General features: G+C 38.2%; 1 long non-coding RNA gene across 1 annotated transcript; it reads left to right on the top strand.

Annotated features, from left to right (window-relative positions):
* Positions 1-363: 363 nt before the first annotated feature.
* Positions 364-2493, top strand: LOC121064488. The gene is made up of 3 exons (XR_005816517.1): positions 364-678; positions 1705-1763; positions 2414-2493. It is a non-coding gene; the product is annotated as an uncharacterized LOC121064488 (long non-coding RNA).
* Positions 2494-21759: the final 19266 nt, after the last annotated feature.

Genomic DNA, 21759 nt, shown 5'->3' with positions numbered 1-21759 from the left:
TTCTTTACCCCTCCATCAGGTGTTTATATACAGGTGTATAAGATCCCCCTGAGCCTTCTCTCCCCTAGGCTGAGCAGTCCCAGCTCTGTCACCCTCTCCTCATATGTCAGATCCTCCAGTCCCTTAATCACTTTTGGAGCCCTTTGCTAGACTCTATCCAGTGTATCCATGCCTCCTTTTTACTGGGGAGCCCAGAACTGGGCCCAGCACTCCAGGTGAGTCCCACCAATACTAAGTAGGATCACCACCCTCCACCTGCTGGTGATGCTCTTCCTAATTGTGCTCCAGGATAGCACTGGCCTTCTTTTCCTTGAAAGCACGTTACTGGCTTATGTCCCCCTTCTTGTCAACCAGAACCCTCAGGACCTTTTCTGCAGAGCTGCTTTCCAGCTGGCTGGTCCCCAGTGGCAGGACTCGGCATTTCAAACCATCTTCTCAAGGGAAGGAGTCCATGGCATGGCTGTATGTTACTGTCTCATGCGGCAGTGTGCACGGCCTTGATGGAACCAGACTCAACAAAGCTCTTATGCAAGAGAGTGGGGAGCATGAAAACAATCCACCTCCTTTTAGCCTCCTACAACCTGTCACATAGTCTGGTCCTTCCTCCTGCATGCGCTTGGCCTGGGGCAGTTTAGTGAATCCATCACAAGCTGCCAAGGGTCACTGACAGAGATGCTGGTAGGTGGCTTTGCATGGAGGAAGCTTTCCTCCTCTCCCTCTCTCCCTTCCTCCCATCACCTGGCAGCCAGAGAGCTGTGAGCCAGCCCCACTACCTGGGAAACCCCAAGTTAACCCATTTCACTGTTTTGTTGTTGTTGTTGTTTTGTTTGTTTGTTTTTCACCCAGAGGTGGTTGGGTAAGAATTTACCTCAGCTTCTATTGAAGATTCAGTTAAACCCAGTCTTGCTCTGAGTTCTAAGACATAGGAGACTGAAAATCAGTGCCTAGGTCTGTGATGCTGGCTTGGGATATGACACTGGATAAAAACTGCTCTCAGGCTTTAGGAGCTACACAATAGGGGCTCTTTCAGAAACTGTTTTCACTGGTTTGTATGTTTTAAAGTGGAGCATGAATAGTTTATGAACAGATATTTCTTATCCCTTAACCCTCTGTCCAGGAGATCTCCAGGCTCTTCCTTCCTCCTGACTCCCAAGCCCTGGGGCACTGAGGCACCCTCAGCCCTCTCCTGGGCAGACCCTACTGCAATTCTGCTCTGTAATTTCTGTCCCCATGCTCAACCCTACAAACTCCAGTTTACTGCCAGTCCCTGAGAAATTGTTACCATTCAGTAGAAGTTTTCAATAAATTCAGCCATGGCTGGCTACCTGCTTATGCATTTCCTCTGGAAGCCAAGCCAGGTATACTGGCAGTTTACCATTGAGAAGCTCTTGCCAGATTCATGGTGTTTCTAACTTTGCTAGTGGTGACAATAGAAAATTGGATTCAGTAACTGAGGAAGTCCCTTCCGCTGCTATATTCCAGATAAAATCTGCTAGAAAAAATTGAGACAAAAATCTGTGCCAAACATCTTCTGGTATTCCCATAACCTGCTTATGTTGGGGTTATAAATTACTTTTGATTATCTGTTGTGAAAGGCTGCCAGTCATTTCAGGATAGCTTATGGCAGTCACTCAAATGGTTTACAATTAGATCTAGGTATGTCTATAAATTTGAAAACAATAACATCTCTATTCTCAAATGTAGCATCTTTTCAACTCAGTGCAAATGGGACCTCCCTCTGGGTTAACAACGTGCACAGAAAGGTCAGTGCAAAGGGGAATGCAAAGGGGAATGAATTTTCCAGCTTCTTTAGTTTCATAGAAGTGATGACTAACTCAGAGTTATGGAATAAATCAGTACTTTTTTTTTTTTTTTTTTTTTTTTTTTTTAAAGAAGTGAGCTATTTGAATTTTCTATTTAACTTTTGGTCTTTTTATTTCTTCATTAAGCCTATTAGTCCTTTCTTAGTTAAATATATTGATGTTAGTTTTGCAAACAAGGCCAAATTGTGGCAGCTTATTTTTATCTTTTGCTCAAAGAGAGTGGGACAGGAATGAATCACAAATCATTTACATACTATATTAACACAAGATCGAGAAATAAAATTGTGCATTCCATTTTGCTGATCCATTTAAAAAGATCATTAAAATCAGTCCATTCCCTAATAAGCTCTAAAGCTGCACACATGCCCAGGCTAAGCTCCCTCATATCTTGGCACCCTTTTCCTCCTTCAATGGCAAGTGACAAAAAGAATAGCCACCACCTGTATGACTTCCCCTTACCCACTGGCCCAGGAGCCCCATTTAAGCTCAGGCCCTGGTGCCTGGTCCTTGCATGAGCTATGTTGCATGTGGGTATGGTGTGTCTGGCCTTGTTGACTTACTCCTTGCCCTTGGACATGCCCCTGTGACAGGGAACATACCTGGTGGCCACGAGGCTTCTGGTTGAACTGGGAAATGGCCCTGGAGTCTGCTTGGGACCAGCCACTCATGCTGCTCCCTGACCTCCTGTGCTTGGCAATCTTGTCACACAACCATCAACCTCTGCGTGTGAGCAGGTCTTGTCTCTTTGGTTTCTCCTTCTGTGGCAGCATAATTATCTTTGTTGTCCTCTGTGTGCTTTTTCTGTGTTGGTTACATCTTCTTGAAGAAGGAACAGCTAAAGTTATATCCCATGCCCACGTATGTCCCTGCATCAAAGGTTTACATAGCAGCAAAAAGAGGTTTTTGTCTTTGCTCTCCACCCTTCCTAATAATTGCTCTCATCCAATTTGCCTGTTGTTGAGCAGTAAGTCAATGTTTTCCGAGAACTGTCCGAAATGACTCCAACATCCTTCCCCAAGTGGTAATAGCAAGTTTAGAGTCCATCATTGCTTTTATGCATGTTTTTTTTTTTCCTCCAGTGTGCATTACTCTGCATTTATTGGCACTGAATTTAATTTGCTATTTTATTGCCAAGTCACCCAGTATCGTGAGATCATTCTGTAAGTTGTGTTAGTTTATGACTATCTGGAAAAAAACTTGTATCATTTGGAAATGTAGTTCTTTCACTCTTCACATCTTTTCCATCTGTGAGCCCTGAAAAACAGAGATCCCAGCTCAGATCCTCAAAGGATTGAGTTGTAACTTCTCTCTGGTGAAAGCTGGCTTTCTATTCCACGTTTTGTCTTCCTACCTTCTCACTGGTTGTGACCCTAGGGGAGACCTTCCCTCTCACATTATGACAATTTAATATATTTAGGAAAAGTGTTGATGTTAAGTGCTCTTTGATAAGCTGGGAATACTCTGTCACTGGGAGCACCTTGGGAACACCCACTTCTTCCAAGATTTCTTTCAGTTTTGGGGGGTGTAAGGGTTTTTCTACCAATCTTCACTCTTTCTGACTATCATATTCATTCATGTTAATGTTAATGCTAGTTGATGTTTCTACTTCCTTAATCCCCACAGAGATGCAAGTAAAAGGAAACATTCAGCTCTTAGTTGCTGCTACCAGTGCAAGTTGTTTTTTCACCTGCACTTATTCATGTCTATAAATCCCTTGTTATTGAATCATCTGAATGTACAGTCTCAGCACTATGCTTGCCCTCATAGCACATCACTTTGAAATGGGATTCAGATCATCTGGCTACCCAGGAGCAATGCCACTTGCCTCCAGGTCCGGGACCTCTCCGGTATACAACTGTGTGTGATGGTCAAACAGCCAAAGAGCCCAAGTAATTATGCAATTGAATGATCACATCTTTCTCTTCCTCAATTTTTCTCACCCCTGAAGAAATTAATAAGAAATATGTTAAGCGATTACTGTGGGTATCAGATATCAACATATGCAGTATTCAGGCTGATGGATAGGGCTGTTGAGGAGCCTGTGGAAATAGCCCCTTTTTAGCTCCTGACAACCAGCCACAGTCTGGTCCATCATGCTCTGTCCACTTGGTCTGGGGGACTTTACAGAAATGGGAGTTTGCAGTGTGCTGATGAAAGCTAACAGGGATGGATATGTGTGGGGAGATCTGCTTTTCCTGGCACCCCATTGCCTTGCATGTCTTGGGGCAGATCAGCACCACAGCCTTGGAGGTCTTCTGGGAGAATTTGGTACAGATGCGTGGAAACCTTATCTGACAATGTTATCCAAGAGCAAAACAGTGTTTCTGGAAAACTACTGCATTATGTATTTTTTCAAGTTAGACACAATCTGTACTTTTCTTTGTGGAAGCTTTCTTATTTTTCTGTTTGCATTAGTGATGGTACATGTACATAATGCCTATATTCTAAAGTAAGCTGAATCATGTGAAACAATTAAAAAAAAAAGTGAATAGAGCTTAGGTTTCCCCATTTTTCAGCAAAATTCAAGGCTTTTTTCTTAGAACGACAAAACAGTTTAGCGTGCTGACTGGCTGCTAACTGAGTTATTTAATCGGAGAAATGGCTTAATAGCTTCTTTTTAATTATTTAGCTGCTGCAGAGAGGTAGCTTGTCTGCTCAAGAAGCTAGTGACAAAGGTGCTGGTAACATGAGATGCTTAATGTCAGCTGATTTCTGCCTTTATCTCTGGCTGAGGCTCCTAATTCAGAGATCACCATCCATATGAGCTTATTTATCCATCTGCTGCATTTGTCCTCATTCAAAACTCTCAAATTAAAAAAGCACCTTTGACCACGTAAATACTGGTATTACTAGAATTCATTTTTTTCTGCATTAGTTTGATATTAGTTGAGCACTACACAGATAACTGAATTTTGGCTAAACTTCATTTTGTTTGCGCTCTGAGTGCACACTAACACTTGTATTTGAGTTACCATAATGCTATTGTCACTTTTATAATAGCTCATTAGTGGGTGAGCATGGAGTTAATTTAGCTTTAAATGTTACCCTTGTGATTATATATTCATTTATAAATTATCACCTGAATACAAATCTGAATACAATTAGTCTCCCTGTTAGACTCTAACGAAACCAGTTTCAGCATTCACTGATATCTGTCAACCAAAACTACACTGGAGAAACAGCAGAACTTCTTTTTTTCTAATTTACAAGTTCATTCTTATTTTCCTTGCAATTATGTGATAGACTCTGCCTAATTTAGACTTATTCCGAGTGACTTGAAAGAATGAATTTATATGTTAGTTTCCATTTGTTAAAAAGTAAATTTGGTATAAAAATCACTAATGACTAGAGAAAGGAGATACATCTAGTTTTTCTAGTGATTCATAAATGCTCTTAATGTTTTGTTTGCTGCTGGGAAATGCTAGAATATAAGAAAAATGCTGAGGTTGTCTAACTGGGTGAAAAAAAGAGTGGGAAATATGTTTATGGGCAAAAGGGAAGGGAGAGAGCAAGGGTAAATGTGGCAGGAAAAAAACAAATTGTGCCTGAAATGGCTCCATATTTTAAGATAAATTCACAAATAAATGGTCCAGATGGGAATCTGTGATTAGAGTGGAGCTCTGTCTTGTTGCACTAGTAAAGAGTGACTCATTCTACCCATCATAAAACTCCAGCTCCCAGAAATGAATAAATTTTTGTTATAAAAGTTCTCACTAGGCTGACACTTGGCAGAGTTCTCAGTCCAGGAGAAGAGTATTTAGTATTTCATTTCTTTATTAAAAGCAAAGTTTGGCAGGAACAATTGCAGATGTCTGCTGGTTCCAATCAGTGCTATGGCTTCTGGGTGATGATAACTCTGGGGCTAGTTCCTCAGCCCATGTGGTACCATCTGTGCAGTAAGGACCTCTGAGATGCTTTATTTCCCTCCAGCAATAGTTCAGTGGCTTTAATGAAGTCACGTACAAATCAAGGTGATTAGCAGATACACCTCTCATGTGTGCAAACTTTCTGTATTGCCCTTCTGCCTTTCTAGTTTCAGCAGAAGGACCTTCAGCTCCATTAGCAGCTTCTGACCTTCACTGCTGGAGCCTCAGAGTTGTTTTCTGCTCCTGCCCCAGTGAGTGATATTCCACAAATTCTTGGTCCTTATAACTCAGGTGTCCTGCCTTCCCATTAAGACCACCATTCAGAGAATAATAACTAGGTTGAGCTCCATAGGTTCATTTCATCACCGTTCATCCAAAGTTCTCCTCACCATGCAAGATACTGTCATAGAATTTGGCTTTCTGCTGTGGATGTAAGAAAAATCAGTTTGATCTCAAGCTCCCCATTCCCTGTGTTAGTGGAACGGTATTGGCTCCACTCTGTAGCAACTGCATCTACTCATATAACAGATCAGGAATTAATTTATACCACTTCATTTTCAATAAGTAATATCAGAATAAAAAAAAAAAGCTTCAATTGCTTTCCATCCCGTCCCTATTCTCTCCCATTCACATGGTGTAGCTGTTTCCCTGATTTCCTTGCAAACTATCAAGAAGGTCTTGATTCTTATAATGGGGTGCCAAAATATGACATCAACATCAAAGCAAAGCAGAACTGGATATCATACAGAGCAAGTTTTATTCAGTGAGTAGCCACTGTATAATAGTTACTTTGTCATTATATTCTACAGAAGGTTTTCATGTGCCCATGTGCCTCAAGATACAGAGTAAGCAACAGAATTTTGCCTTCTAAAGAATAACTAGATTGTGCCTTCTGTTTGTACTCTTTCAGATTTTGTACAAACATTCATTGATCTTAGCTGGGCATTTTTATCATCTAAAAAAGGAAAGATTTGCAGCAAGGAATGCCATGCTAACCCTCTTATTTCTTTTTTTTTTCTTTTTTCTTTTTTTTTCTTTTTTTCTTTTTTTTGTTTTTTAAGAATAGGTTTGAAATGCTTCCAAGAATGGAAATATGCTATATTTAAGCTAAAGAAAATGTTGAAATTATTTAAATGATTTTTTTTTTTAATTCTTGGACTAATTTCTTGTTACAGTAGTGTACCAGTACCTCTGCCTATTGGTTGTCTATAATATTCAGCGATTTGCAACTCTGGCATCTGACTAGTAGTAAAGTGATCCTAACTGATAGGCATTGTTTTTTTACCATTGGGAATATCTTCATTTTCATAAGGAAAGCTGTAGATTAATGTCAAATTCCTTCATCAATTCCCTTTTAAAAACTCCAATGAATTTCATAAGCGCTTTGTGTTTTGGTTGATGGTCTGACTGTGCAATTAAAATCAGTCAATGATAATTCATATGAGATTAATTACTATAAACGTAGAAAGTTGCATGGGGGTTTGCACCAACAAAAGAATTTTCTATTTTGTGCTGAAAAGAAGCATTTACTGATCCTTCTACTGCAATAACTTTGCAAAGGGTTGATTTTCATCAAATTCTAATAGATGTGTGTGATAGCTACTTTCATGAGAAGTTTATGCCTTTACTTATGTGACTCTGAAAGAAAAGTCTTCCAGATGTCTGTAAGCACAGCAAGTCCTGCTTCCCTTCTGCTTTTCAGCCAAGTACTCTCTTCATAGGCAGCTTGCACACAACCCATGAACAACCAACCTAGATAAACTTTTTGATATAACTTACTTTGTATCATAGACTCATAGAATATCCTGACTTTGAAGGGACCCACAAGGACCATTGAGTCCAACTCCTTGTCCAGTCTTTTGTAGGCTTGTATAGTCCAACTCCTATGTCCAGGCTTGCATAGCCATACAAAAGCTGAGTTATACTTGAGCTGTGATTGTAGGTTCACTGTCTTCAGAACTCAGGAGCCTGGCCTTGAAGGTAGGGTTAGGGAGGTATAAATAAAAAGTTTGGTAATCAGCATGATGGCAAATGTACAAAAGGATTTCAGTCTGAAATGTAAATTCTCGAAACTCTTATCAACTGTCACCTACCCAAGATGCTTCCTGAGGTTACCGTTCTGTTTTCAAAGTTGTATTTCTGTGGGTAACATAGGCTTTGCCTCTGGCTGCACTGAGAGGCTTGTCTGTCTTGGCATTGCTGGACAGATCCTGGTGGCTTCTTATACCTTGCTCTTGTCAGGTTTCAGACTTGCCTTCTGGGCACCATCCCACAGTCAGTTAAATGTTTTCTTTTACTGCCTAAAAAGCACCTAGACATCTACAGTGGTGACTTCTCTGCCCAGAAGCCCACAGGACACTTGGAAAAATGCCTAGATGCCTGGATCGGGATACATTGGCCATCAGAGACAATACATGACAGTAACGGGCATTCCCCTTGGAGAGGTGAGATCTAAATCTCAGTAATCGCATTTTCCCATAACCATCCGGGATCAAAATCAAGTTATGCTTGTATGTCAACTACCTTGGGAACCTCCAGAAACCTACAACTTTTAGTTAAAATCTAGCTTAAAGAAGTATGGTCTCTTGAGTTCACATACTGCTCATACCACTATTAACCGTTGTGTTTAGTGGCTGTTAACACAGGTTAAGGAAATTGCCTGGGAACACAGCATAAGACACCAGAATCCTTGTCTGTCTCATGCATATTTCTGGTCCTGTGAATGTTAGTTCTCACCCCCCCACCCCCCCACCCCAGTGGATTAGCTTAAATAAATGTGGTGTAATAGAGTAATAGAGCAGTGTGTGGTGGCTCAGTCCTGAAAAGCAGGTAGGCTGACCCTTCTTGATGGTCAGGGCAGAAATAGAAACATAACTTGTATTTGATACAAGTGGCCCAACTGTTGTGCACTGTCCAGTTAAATGATTGCTTGTGGCCAGCTCGCGCTATGAAGGAGATGGGCATTGGAGTCCTTGCAGTGGGGGGGAATAGCTATTGCATCTTACCAAATCACTTCAAAGCACAGATGCAACACACTACATTAACATGTGTTTTTATTACAAACCACTACAAGATGTGTCAAATTAAATCTGCATCTAATGCAAAGCATGATCATATTTGCTGCCAGGTCTTTGCTTCTCAAATGCTGGTGCTGCTCATTGGTGATGTTAGATCAGGAACACCTCTTCTGGAATTTCCTTTTCTCCATTTTCCTTCCTCAAGGCCCTACCTGGGCAACCTGCTCTGGGGAACCTGCTTTGGCAGGGGGGTTGGACCCGATTATCTCTTGAGGTCCCTTCCAACCCCTACAATTTTGTGATTCTGTGATCAGAGACTCTATGAGACTGTGGGTGTTATGTGTAATGAATTTCTTCTACCCAATGGGATAAAATAGGGTTTTATCATGACCACTGCAAACAACCTTTACCACACATTCCCTCCTTCGTGTCTTCTGATCTTCAGAGCAGGAAGCATATTCTCTGTTATCATGTCATCGTTTCATTAATTTCTCATTTGCCAGGTTATTTGGTGGTTCTTGGATCTCAATGCCATACATCTGTAACCAAATCTGTTCAGCTCACTTGTAATTTTAAGATGTGCTATAGAAACTTTTGCTTCTGCTTACTTCTTCACTGTAAACTCAGGAATGTTGCACGAAAGCTATCTTTCTTAGTCCAACATCTTTTAAATCGATTTTCATATTGTTTCTTCCAGCATGGTAGATGTACTCGGGAAAAAATGAAAGATCATTATTATTATTATTTTTTTAAGTTTGCTTCTAAATTGGGTCTAACTGTCCAAAAATCATTTTAGGCATTGCTGTAAATCTCATTAGGTGCCAACCTAGTTCTTTTAAGCTGTCTAAACACCTTTTAAAATCTGAATCGTCTGTCCTGTCTGCTAAAGGAGACACAAGGTTATATCTATTGCCAACTTCACCTGATTACTTTGTAGCCCTCATTTTATTTTCAGGAATCATAAACCTATAAATCAAGAATAGAACCTATAAATCAAGAAGACATATTAGTGCAAATTTGTAATTATCCTGCTTCTGCTATCCTATTTGTCCACAAAGACATCCACAAAATAATAGCCCACTATTTATATTTAATTCCTGTCTTCACAGCTGTAATGGATGGTGCTTGGTTGCCCCAAATCAATAATATCTCTTCAGAAGTCTCATATCACCAGATCACTACATAGAATAACAATCAGAATAATTTCATTTAAATGGATACAATTAGCACTGGAGACGGAGCCATTAAATAAAGTTCATTGACTGTTTATCAGGCACTGAGGTGAGATAATTTAAGCACCCTCACTGTTAAGAGTGATAGATAAATTGCCAGCATATTAGTATGCAGCTACTACATTTAATCTTAATTATCAATTGAACTTGTTTTTAAATTACAGAAGCAAAAGTAAAGAAAAAGACTCATTAGAATTTCTTATGTCAAAAGGACGTTCAACTCAAGGACGTTACAGATGCTTGACTGACAGAACAGAAAAGCAATACAATAGGAATTTGTTTCTTTACAAGTTATGGACTGTGCATAGAAACACATTGTGTTCAATACGTAAAAAAAAACTTGCTCACAGTATGAGTACAGTAAATGTCCCTATATGCAGTAATGTGTCACGTGCATGTTTCATGTATCAAAAAAAATATATATATTTTCTCTTTTCAAAGGCTTATCTTAGAGGAGCTTTGGTATTTCAGAGAAACAAAAATTTAGATTTCAGTGTTTTTTTTAACCTAACAGTAATGAAAACTGATGGAATTATTTCATCTATTCTAAAGTAACACCAAAACTACTCCTATGCATACTAAATTCTGGAAACAGGAAAATAGAACTGAGCTCAATATAAAACATATTTACTAAACCTTTTCAAAACCTTCTATGGTTTAGTCTTTTATATCTTTATTCATTACCATAGCTATGCTTCTTTGAGGAGCTTGGAAGACCAGACTTCTGGCAGCCACATTTTTTGTCCCAGAGTTGAGTCATGCTTAAGGACATTTTTTTGCAGGGCAATGCAGTTCTTTTTTTTTTATTCTCAGAAGGCAAAGAAGATCAGGAAGGCTCTGGATCTCATTCAGTTCCAGTTCAATTATTAGGAAAATTCCCACTAACTCACACAGCAGAGGAATAAGTCCCAGGAGCAACCACAACAGCTTCTTCGTGGGTTGTGGAGGAGGCCTCGGGTCAGGTGGTGGGACCGGGGAAGAGAGCTGCTGTCTCTTACCAGCATTCCTCCGTGACTGGCACTTCTTACAGGAACACCAAGGATTTTGAAGTCATTGAGTAAATTATTTATGGGAAATCATTTGTTGTGTCTAGTCATTCCCTAAAACACTAAAATGCATGCCTCTAATGGGCTTATAAAGCTGTGATGAGGACAGCCATTGGAAAAAGTCAACAGAGTATAAATAAAAACACAAATGATTTAGACTGGATGAAAAGTGGGCTGTGAGGTTCTTTTAAGGAACTCTTCTACAAAGAATACTCTTTTTCTTTGCTCTTAGTGTTGGGAACAAAAGTTGCCAGCAGCTAAAGAAATCCTATCTACTTTCTTTCAATTTCCTTTACTCCCCACTTCCTGTTTCTCATAAAAGAAAGAAAAAGGTGGGAAAAAAAAGAGAGAGAGAGAGAAATAATGTTTGCATTTTATGTTTTTGCAAATATCTGGAAATTTCTGTGTTTTTTTTTATTTTTTTTTTCTTTTTTTTTTTTTTTTTTTCCAGGTTTGCATTCCTTTGATGAGTTAAATTATTTTGAGAAGAAACAGCAGAAATAAGCTGAGAGGATTATTTACATCCAAGCAAGGGCAAGATCCTTCCTATGTGCCACTTCCTGTGGTTCTGTTTTCTAATTAAAGAAAAAGATAACACGAGTGAAGCCACATGCTCACGGTGCATAATTTTTGGAAAGGCAGCAGCAATTTAAAAGTAAATTTCACACTAGCTCTGAGACTCATGTCAGATGCTGCCTGCTCGCTCTAGTTCATGAAGGCCATTTATATTCTAAATGTAAAAATAACTTGGTGCTGGCACATTCCATTAATAAATTAGGACTAGAATTTTATGTTTTCAAAGGATATGGTGAGGTATAAATAGACTTGCTAAAAACAGCTGAAGCTCTTGAGTGTTTCTCTTTTACCTGCTTTTACTTCAAGCTCTCATTGCACTATCTGCTTCCCCCTTCCCAACTGAGGGTCTAACCCTGAAATCAGTTCTGCATGCTGATAGCACTTTTGAAGCCATTGTCACCTGAGAGGAGAAGATATTTGATGAACAAGGCCACCAATAGACTTGGCCTCCATCTCATTCAGTGATGGAAAGGTGCTTGGCAAGGTCTCAAGAGGACTGATAATAAATTGCCTTGTACAGCCATGGTGTCTAAACGTTCAACTGGAACAGCTTTGCATGCTGGTGGCTCAGAGGGCACACTTACTTGCAGCATTTTTAATCAATGCAGTTTCTTGCTTTTTTGGACATATGCCTACACCACAGAGAACATTTCAGAGCTGTGCTTTCTCTTTTTAAGTGGAAAATAGCAGATATCTGGTCTAACTTGATAGATGCCAGGGCAGATTTTCTGGACTTAGAGGATGGGTTTTGATTTCATTCACTTTGGTCACGAGAGCTGGAGATCGCAAGTCAGGACAAAAAGGGTAATTCTCAAAAACCCAAACAAAAGGATTCTACCAAAATCAACTGTCCATGCCCCAGAAAAAAAAGCATTTTCTTTTCAATAAACTCCCTTATTGAGAATATTGAAAAATTTTATTTGATTTTTGACATTTTCAAAAGAATTAAGTTAGTAATGCCAAATTTGTTTTCCTGATGGAATTCAACTGTCTCAAGAAGAGATATTTTCAGGCCAGAAATCCCAGGATGAAGCCCAATACTCTAAATTCTAGTTTATAAATTCTGAAAACTGTGAACAGAAAATTTTTCCACTAGATGTAGATCCTCTCCCTACCCACAAGTGATTTTGTTTAGAAAGTTCAGACTTGTGGTAGAGCATACTATGTTTTTTTTTTTTGGACATGAGCATGACTTCTCTGGAGTTTGCAGCTCTACCTGGTTTGGGAAATGCAGGAAGCTTTTGTACTCTAGAGTGACTGAAACAAATAGTCCTATGACACCTTTTTTCTCAGTATTGTTTATCAGGCTGATGATTTCCTGTTCTTAGAAGTTCCAGAATTTTCCTTTAGAGACCATTTTATTTTGAAAAGTGTCCACTTACATCTCAAAAGAGATGAACATCAGTATAAACATACATCAGTAAAAAATAACCAGCTGCTCAAAACTAATCAAGTATTGATTAAAATGGCATGTCATTCAGTTATCATTGCTTCACTCAAAATTCCTCCTGTCATTTACAAGAAAACATGGCAAATTGGATACCCAGGTTCTGATTCTTTTGCCAATCTTTCCTTTCTCTTTCTGTAATGTGACGGAACATGACTACTTTCATGGAACAGGATGGGACACTATACAGAGAAAGACGGTGAAGAGGGATTTCCAGTCAGGACCTCTTTTGGTTTCTGCTTTTTGGGCAGTGCCAAGGTCCCAGGAGGATTTATAGCAATGTAGCTTGTAGCAAGAGTCAGAATACTTTATCTGCACACATTTGTGAGTGATAATACTTGTAGTGACTCCTTATAAAAGAAAAACAATATTTTGTGTTGGTTGATATCAATGTAAGCCAAAATACTCTCTTCAGAGGAAATCTAAGTCTTTGTTCTACACATGCTTGAAAGACCAAGAAACCCATAGACTTACCAATATTCTTTTCATGGAATCAATGAACAAAAATACATATGAGCAGCTCCCTATGGGTGAAAATTATGAAATTCTGTGTGTCGATGAGTGAAGTAGTCAGCACTGTCTGCATGTCATCTGATGAACATTAACTTTCCCTTGAGTTTCTTCCAGACATTACCTGTAGTCAGGATTTAACGAATGTTGGCTAGGTTAATGTTTTGACACTTCGAAAGCCTGTATCCTGGTAGAATCATTTATACTGTATTCATGACTACAGCTTCATATAAAAAGCCACTTCCCTTTTCAGAAAGGGTTACAACTGAGGTATCCAGGTTGTTTCAAGACATATTTAGGAATTTGGTACAATATGGCCTTTAGACAGCCCATTTATGTTATGGCCATGCATTTTCCTGACAGTGAATTCATAAATGTCTCTATGGAGTGAGTACTTTGAAAGTTGTTCACATGAGACCTTTGAATGCGTCTATTTCTCTACTCATGGCATATATGGAGCTCTCTGAGCGTCCGGCTGCAAGTGCCTGTTTAGCAGGTGCAGCAATACCCAACTGTACTTGGGTCTCAGTTCTTACTCCCTGTTATGCTTTAATTGCAGGATTCTGATGATTTGTTTGCACACTTCTAATGTTGCAGTTATATGTTTTGCTACCACTGGGTGCCTATATCCCATTGGATGTCTTGCTAAGCTATACACAGGAAATTTCAATCAGTCACTGCAGCCGTGTCTCTGCTTAAATTTAGATTGGACTTCTTACGTCCTCACATGCAGATTGTATCCCAGATACTCAGTGTCTGGTTTTTGTTACCGCAGTTTGTGCTATAAACACCTTCCTTTACTCCGTCTGATGTCAAGAACAGAGTCGAAGGGCACGCGAGGAAGGTAAAAACTGCCTCTGGGGGCTTGCATACAATCTGTTTGTCCTATATAATAGTAGAAAGCTGACCAAATTGTATCTGTATGGTTTTGTAAAGCAAAGTTTTGTATTTATGTGCACCATTAAAAGGATGAGTTCATCAGTGTAGGACTCTGCGTGTGGATATGTTAAAGTGATTATTTAAGCAGTGAACATAAACAGTGGAAATGTCTAATATTTTCTTTGTATATAAAATATAAGGTGAATGAAGGGAAGGTTCTTCAAGGGAGGAAAAAAACCCTCAGTTTACATTCATATTTTGACACTTTTTATGTGTCAGGTAAAATGCACTTTTAAATAAGAACATTCCTTTAGCGTGCCCCTGAAATCCATCCCTTTGGCAGAAGATCAGAGCTGTCTGCATTTTGACTGTTGTTCATTCAGCTTACATTGAGTCTTCAACCTGCTGCTTCTAGCTACAGAAAAAGAATGAAGGATTTGCACAAAAAAGCATATAACAAAATATTTAATATTGTATAGTTGTAGATTTTGGAAGGGATAATAGAAGAGGAGAGGAAGATAAAAGAACAGAATGAATGAATGTTTTTATTCTGTAGTAGCCAGAGGAAATCATTACTATTTTCTTTGTCTCAAGAGCTGATCCATAGGCCCTTGAACATCTAAATCAGGAAAAATAGCTGACTCTAATCAGGCTATTTCTGGATCTACATGGACAGGTTGTGCCATATGCAAAACAGAAATCAGCAAAACAGGGACAGGTGAGTTTGTCATCCATTCCTTCTCGTTCATTCCTTGAGGAAAACAGACACAACACAATGAAAAAGTCAAAAGGAATTTTTGAGTTTTTCAAAACATTATATATATATATATATATATATATAAAACAGAAAACTAATAAATTTAAACTTGCCTCTTTTATGGGGAAATGCATGATATTTATACTTCACAATTCTCAGTCATATGGAAGCTCATGAGTATAAGCATTGTGCATGTGTTTCAGAATTAAATGTATATCGTGTTAAATCCCACCCTTCCAACTACTGCATCATTCTTGTTCCCAGACCCTTTTTAAAGAAGAAAAAATAGTTCTGAAGCAGCATAAGAAGAAGCTGGAGAACAAACTGCTCTTTTGTATCCTCCATGGTATTTAGCAGATGTCTTGAACTGATATGAGGTCTTTTATAGCCAAAACCCTGAGTATGCACAAACTGACTGAGGCTGAGTACCACGCTTACCTCAGCCTAAAGCAAAGGTAACACCAGTTGTGTTATAAGTAACTATAACGTAGCTAAAAAACATCATAGGCTTGTCAGCCTATCCCAGACACAGACACGTAGTGCAAAGCATGTCAGAGGCACCTATGGATGGTGGGTTCCTGCTTAGGGATGCCTACTGCTTTTGCTAGCAAATATCAGCAGTGTGCGCCATCTTCTCCTTGTGACAGAAAACTCATCTTTAGAGCCATTTATTTTTTTTAATAAAACCAGCAACAATAATGTACTGCTACTATTAATATCAATACAACATTGTTGTAGAAGTGGTGGTGGTAATGGCAATACTACTAATAAAGATAACAATAAAGAAAAAAAAAGGAGGACCATAGTGGTTTGGATTACTTTAAGAAGGAAGTTTTGATCAGTTTTGACAAACTCTGACCTTATCAAGATTGTACAAAATTCCTGAGTTATACCCTGAAGCCATTACAAATAACCCTGTGTGGGCTAGGCAGGGATGTAGCTTTCACCTTCCTGTCCTTTTAGCATATTAATGTTTTTTTAATGAAGTGCATTATTCAGTGCTCCTTCCTTCCTGCCCTCTACTCTCTGCAGTTGCAAGTTGAACCACTTCATCCAGGGAAACAGTTTCCTTTTTTTTTTTTTTTTTTTCCAGACTTTGAGGCTGCTATTTATCTTGTACCCTGTATACAAGAAATGTAGTACACATCAGATATCAACATGCTCTTTAAGGCATAGTTCCCTTTTCAGCCACCACTATGGCATCCTGAGTGGCTCTCTAGCTGATGGAAAGAATTGGCAGAGCACTGCTTGCTACAAAAGAGGATGCTAAATGATGGGGAAGAGGAAATGGAACAATTTAATCCCTATTCATTGAAAATATATTTTAATTCTCCCAGAGCAGCTGTTCTGCCAGTTCGATGGTGACCAGCATCTCCAGAAATAAAATGTAAACAATGAAATGAAAATGTTATTAAGTGGGATACAGTCCAAAATATGCATAGCAATTTATTCTTTGTTACTTCTGCTTAAAAAAGGAGAGCAGCTAAAGACATACTAGGAAGTAAGTTACAGCCAAATCTTGCTGTGTCCTTGCTGGAGAGAAATGCTCTGTTGGAGTCAATGACTTCCTTTGCCAGACTTAGGACTCTAGAATAAGTATCTGTGCAGCTTTGTCAGCTCTCATGCTTTGGTTGACTCTGATGTATGGATTTTCATGTCTTCAGTGCTGGTTTACTCTGTGCCACTGCTACAAAGTTGTAACACCAGTCAACTCCCTCTCAGAGCCTCTGTCAGTTCACTGACAACCTGGGAACATTCTCCATAATATCCCTGATTTCTGAGCAGGGTTATTCAGGTAACAGGGAACACAGCAGAAGAAATACATATTTCACCTGAAGAAATTGGAAAAACAGTGTGAATTTCTCTAGCCTAAAGTTGCATTACTTTTTGCAAACAAGTCCTCAATTACTTTGCACATATAAGCAAAAGAGCATACGTACATTCATTTTCACTTGTTAGTAAGATACATTGAAAATGAAGATCGTTCAATATTACAGTATTTCTATATTAAAACCTTTTATGTTAAAAACTTTATATTTCCCCTACATTATACAGTGTGAAAAGAAATAATATTTTGAATAAGAAATAATGTTTTGAATGAGAGCAAATACTGTAACAGAGCTGGAAAAAAAGTGGCAAACCTTTTACATTTAGGTCTACCAGGCTTCTAAAGGATTTTGAAAGACCACAGAGATAACTCATCTCATTCAGCCATTTCAGTGGTTCTTGTTACACTTTGCTTGTATTCTTTATGACTGATCAAAAACTTAGAGAAAAAAGCTTTGAGTGGGACTAGAAAACTTAGAAAACTAATTCATATCCCCATACCAGTTTCGGCTTTCTGCCTCTGTTTCCTTAGTCTTTCTGTTACTCCTATTCTCTGCAAACTCCTCCCCATTCACAGATCATCCCACTCCATTGTATTCACATGCAGAGCAGAAGCCCATACATCATTCACATCTAAAGGATAAGATTTCTTAAGGATGCTACTCGTCATTGCAAATGCCTCTGCTTCTTAAGAAAATGTCAGCTTTACCATAATCTACAGTTGAAGAGTTGTAGCTGACAGGCATATTCTGCTGCAAGGAAGGAAAGCTAACCAGTATTTTGGTTCTCAGTGGAATAGGAAACTTGCAACGTGTTGAAATTTGCCCAGGGCACAAATGAATCTTTGGAAATGAGGCAAGAGACCCAAGCAGGTTCCCTTGCACACATCAAATTATGCCTAAAGCAAAGTAGCCTGTTTCTGTTTAAGGTGAGAGGTTGTTTGCACAGGGAGCAAGTGTAAGGGTTTGAAATCCCACAGACAAACTCTTTCTAGTCATATGACAAAACAGGTGCAATTCCTAGTGATTTAAGCATTATGGCTGGACCAGATGCTAGGGATGGACAAGATGAACAGACATAAGTGGTGGAGTGGCTGTGAAAGTGTAATGCATGACTGCTCATGCACAGGCATACATGCTGCTGCAGCTACATGCACTCCCCATCTTCAGGAAACTATATTTATTGTTAGTTCTCTTGTTAGTTCTCTTCACTTGGCTTGAAGTGAGGCCGTTACTACTGGCCTCTTTTATGCTTTGTGCTAAGCTCTGCGCTTCTTCTCCCAGTGCGGACTACAGTGGTGTTGGGCTGATCGTTATCCAGTATAAGCCATGGGACTACATATCCTTCTGCTTATTAAGTGTTAAAGTTCACCTAAGACAGTTTGAACATGCTAATCTGTAAGGAAACAGCACCTATTAAGGATTAGCACAAATCCATATGAATCATTTCCTCTATGTTACTTGTTGCTATGCCCCAGAATTTTCCATTTTATGGATTTCAGGTGGAAAAGAATGATTTTTTTTTCCCCTTTTTGTTTCTAGTAAGGATGTAACCCTGAGGATTTCCCAGTGGTGTATACAACACTCTAAAATAAGCCATGTTTGCAATATGAAGTGTGCTTAAAAAGGTGATTAAAAACGTGGCTTTAAGTTGCTGAGAAGCACATGAGAAAAAAAATCCTAAGACATAAATTAAAGGGTAAAAATAAAGTATGAGATGCAGTACCATCATCACGTTTGATATTTTGACTTTGTCATAGTTGTTGGTCTTTTTCTTAATGTTTTAATTGCTGAAATGTTGTGTATATTCATATATTGGTATAAAGTGTACAGTCAATTTTACTTTTTAAAAAGCTGCTTCTAAGCTTGAGGATGAAAAGTGCAATGGAGAGACACCCTAGAGTTTTAAAAATAGAAGATTACTATAGATATTTCTACACAATAAAAATTAAATGGTCGGAGCCATTAATTTAAAATGAGTTTGTGTTCCCCACTCTGTGAGTTCTGAGGTGGATAAAACTGGATTTGGTTGCTATCCTAACTTCAGTATGTACAACCTTTGTGACCTTCATTATCTCACATCACTTCTCTGCACCACAGAGTTTTGTGAGAACTGGATTTTGTTTCCATACTTTATAGAAAAAAAAAGTGAAATTAAATTGCTTACACACAGACAGACACACACACACATCACATATGCATGTATCAAATATAAATGAGATATCAATATCGAATACAAATGCAAATATATATAAATGCAAATATATATATTTGATGGACAGGTATTGCAGTGTAGACAGGTGTGGAAGACTGCAGATAAACAGATAGGCCATATTCACTTTTAAATCATTTCACAAGGCTAATTTGTAGTGTTTAAGAATGATGTGAAAATGCTAATTAAATCATAAGAAACATCCCAAGATCAAGTTGAGACTCTCCCCCCATTTCCACTAAAGAGTAATGTCTGATGAGGCCTGGAGTTTCCAATAAATTCACCACGCTCTGCCTCCTTGCAGCTTCCCTTCAATTCTGCTCCATTACCATTGTTCATACCACTGATACCTTCCTACATAATTCATTTGCATTCTCACTCATTGTAACATATAGCTATCTTGGAGAGAACTTTGTGTGTTTTGTCCCGTAGCCTTTCCTCAGGAGTACAGTTGCACGGTGCCAGCCAGCTCTGATTTAGAGGCTCAGCTATAGCAAATGTCCTCTCTGATTGACCAAAGCCAAGTTTATTTTCTACCCCTGCTCGCCAACCCCTTTCTGCCAACAGGCTTTACTACTGTCTTTAGTACAAATACTTAATATATTTACTTCTCTTCCCTATCCCATCAATTTGAGGATGTAGGCTGCCACCTTCCTCCTTTTTCCCTTGTCTTCTCTAAAGGCAAATTGGTTGGCATTGTAGTTTTATTTCCCTGGGACTTGGCTAGCACCCTTCATGTCTACAAGAAGTATTTTGAGGAGACAGGCAGATCTCCTGAAACTGAAATTGAGGGGAATCCAACATCACCTCCTGACCCACAGAGACAACACTGGCTTCATTTGTCAGCTATTCTGTTCCTTAACATGAAAATAATTCCATTTCAAAAATTAATATTTGGAGGCATAAAAATGAAATCGATTTCTTTTCTTGTTAGGATTGGCCCAGTTTGAGAACTATTTAAAGACGTAAAAAATGCCAGTTTTTCATTGTTTAAGAACAGCTTAGTAGACTTATTTCCTGAGAAATACCTCAAAGAAATACACCAGGAATACAGTCTTTATCTAAATTAAAGCAAAAATCAGGGCTATTAGCATAGCTATATAACCATGGTACTATTGAGATTCTTTAATCAGTTAATTTCTATCTACCATACCACTTTAACACTCTCTTGTATTTCCTAAAGAAAAGCTTGGCAGTCTTTGGGAAGAAGCTCTAAATGAAGCTTTAAAAGGCACATACAGTCTTCTGAAAGTAAGACTTAGGTGGTAAGTGATGACAACATTTACTCATTTCCTTGCATAAAGGAGAGATGAATTTAATGATCCCTTTGCTATAAGTACTGGATAGTACTGGTGTAGGTACAACCTCCACATTTAATCAACCCTAGGTATATAAACACTTATGCAGTTCTATGTGCTAACCAAAATCAAAATTGTTATTATTACTCTTAAGTAATATTTGACATAATAAGACAACAGCACTTAAAAAATCTGTCTAACAGAATAATGTTCAGAAGTAAAAAAAGCACAAACGTTATTTAATATTTTATTTTATTAAAACTGTTGAGTAGGTCTTTTGCATGAAATTCTACCAGATACGCTTCTCCCTGGAAGTTGGCCATTTAAATTAAGCAGAAATAATTGGCTGTAGTCTATGAGAGGTGTTTTGTGAGCGGCTTTTTTTTTTTTTCCTTTTGTTTTTAAAGAAAGCTGGAAGACAAATTTAAATCCTGTTATTTTAGAGCCATTCTTTTCAGACCTGAAATAATGACATATTTTTAAAGAAAAAAATAGGTTTGTTATTTTACATTCTCAGATATCCACAGAAAGAAAATGAAAATTTAATTAAAACTTCAAATAAATCTAAGAATACTTAATACCTGAACTAAATAGGTTTATTATGCTATTATTGTAAGACTTATTTCCAGTTACCCTCTACATGAAGTAGATGAACATTTAAGAAACAACCTATGCACCTGATGTGAATGTGCCTAGCAATTTGTAAAATCCTGTTATTTTCTTATGTATTGAAACAGAGGTTCACATACTTGATGTGAAACATCCCTACTTGAGATACCATTACCTGTTCATGTAAATGTGATGTTTGTTCTTGTAAAATAATGTATGTGATTTCAAAGGTCGGATTTTTTTATGATTTATATTATCACTTAAAATCCCAGATGTTGTATCACAGTGTTTCAAGGCTATAAATCATCTTTAGGTCAGCCTGATGGTCGCAGAATCTACATGAAAATAAAGTTTTCTGCAGCAGATGTATTAATTTGGAGTAATATGAGAGAATTTATGTATAAGTCAGTGCTTTCTTGTATTGCTGGCCTAATTTCTGTAATTTTGCTGAAACTGTAATTCAAACAGTGTCCCTTGTATTTAATATTTTGTGGTAATTTTAGTGATATATATTATTTAGTAATTATATTATTATTTAGTAATTATTTAGTAATATATAATATATGTATCTACGTATAAATATGTAAATTCATGCAATGGCATTTTCTTGCTATTTAACCAATTCTGTATATTGCATTACTTTATTGAACTTCAGTCCACC

The sequence above is a fragment of the Cygnus olor genome, chromosome 2 (genome assembly GCF_009769625.2).
Source record: "Cygnus olor isolate bCygOlo1 chromosome 2, bCygOlo1.pri.v2, whole genome shotgun sequence".
NCBI lineage: Eukaryota > Metazoa > Chordata > Aves > Anseriformes > Anatidae > Cygnus > Cygnus olor.
This window is presented reverse-complemented; position numbering and strand designations above follow the sequence as displayed.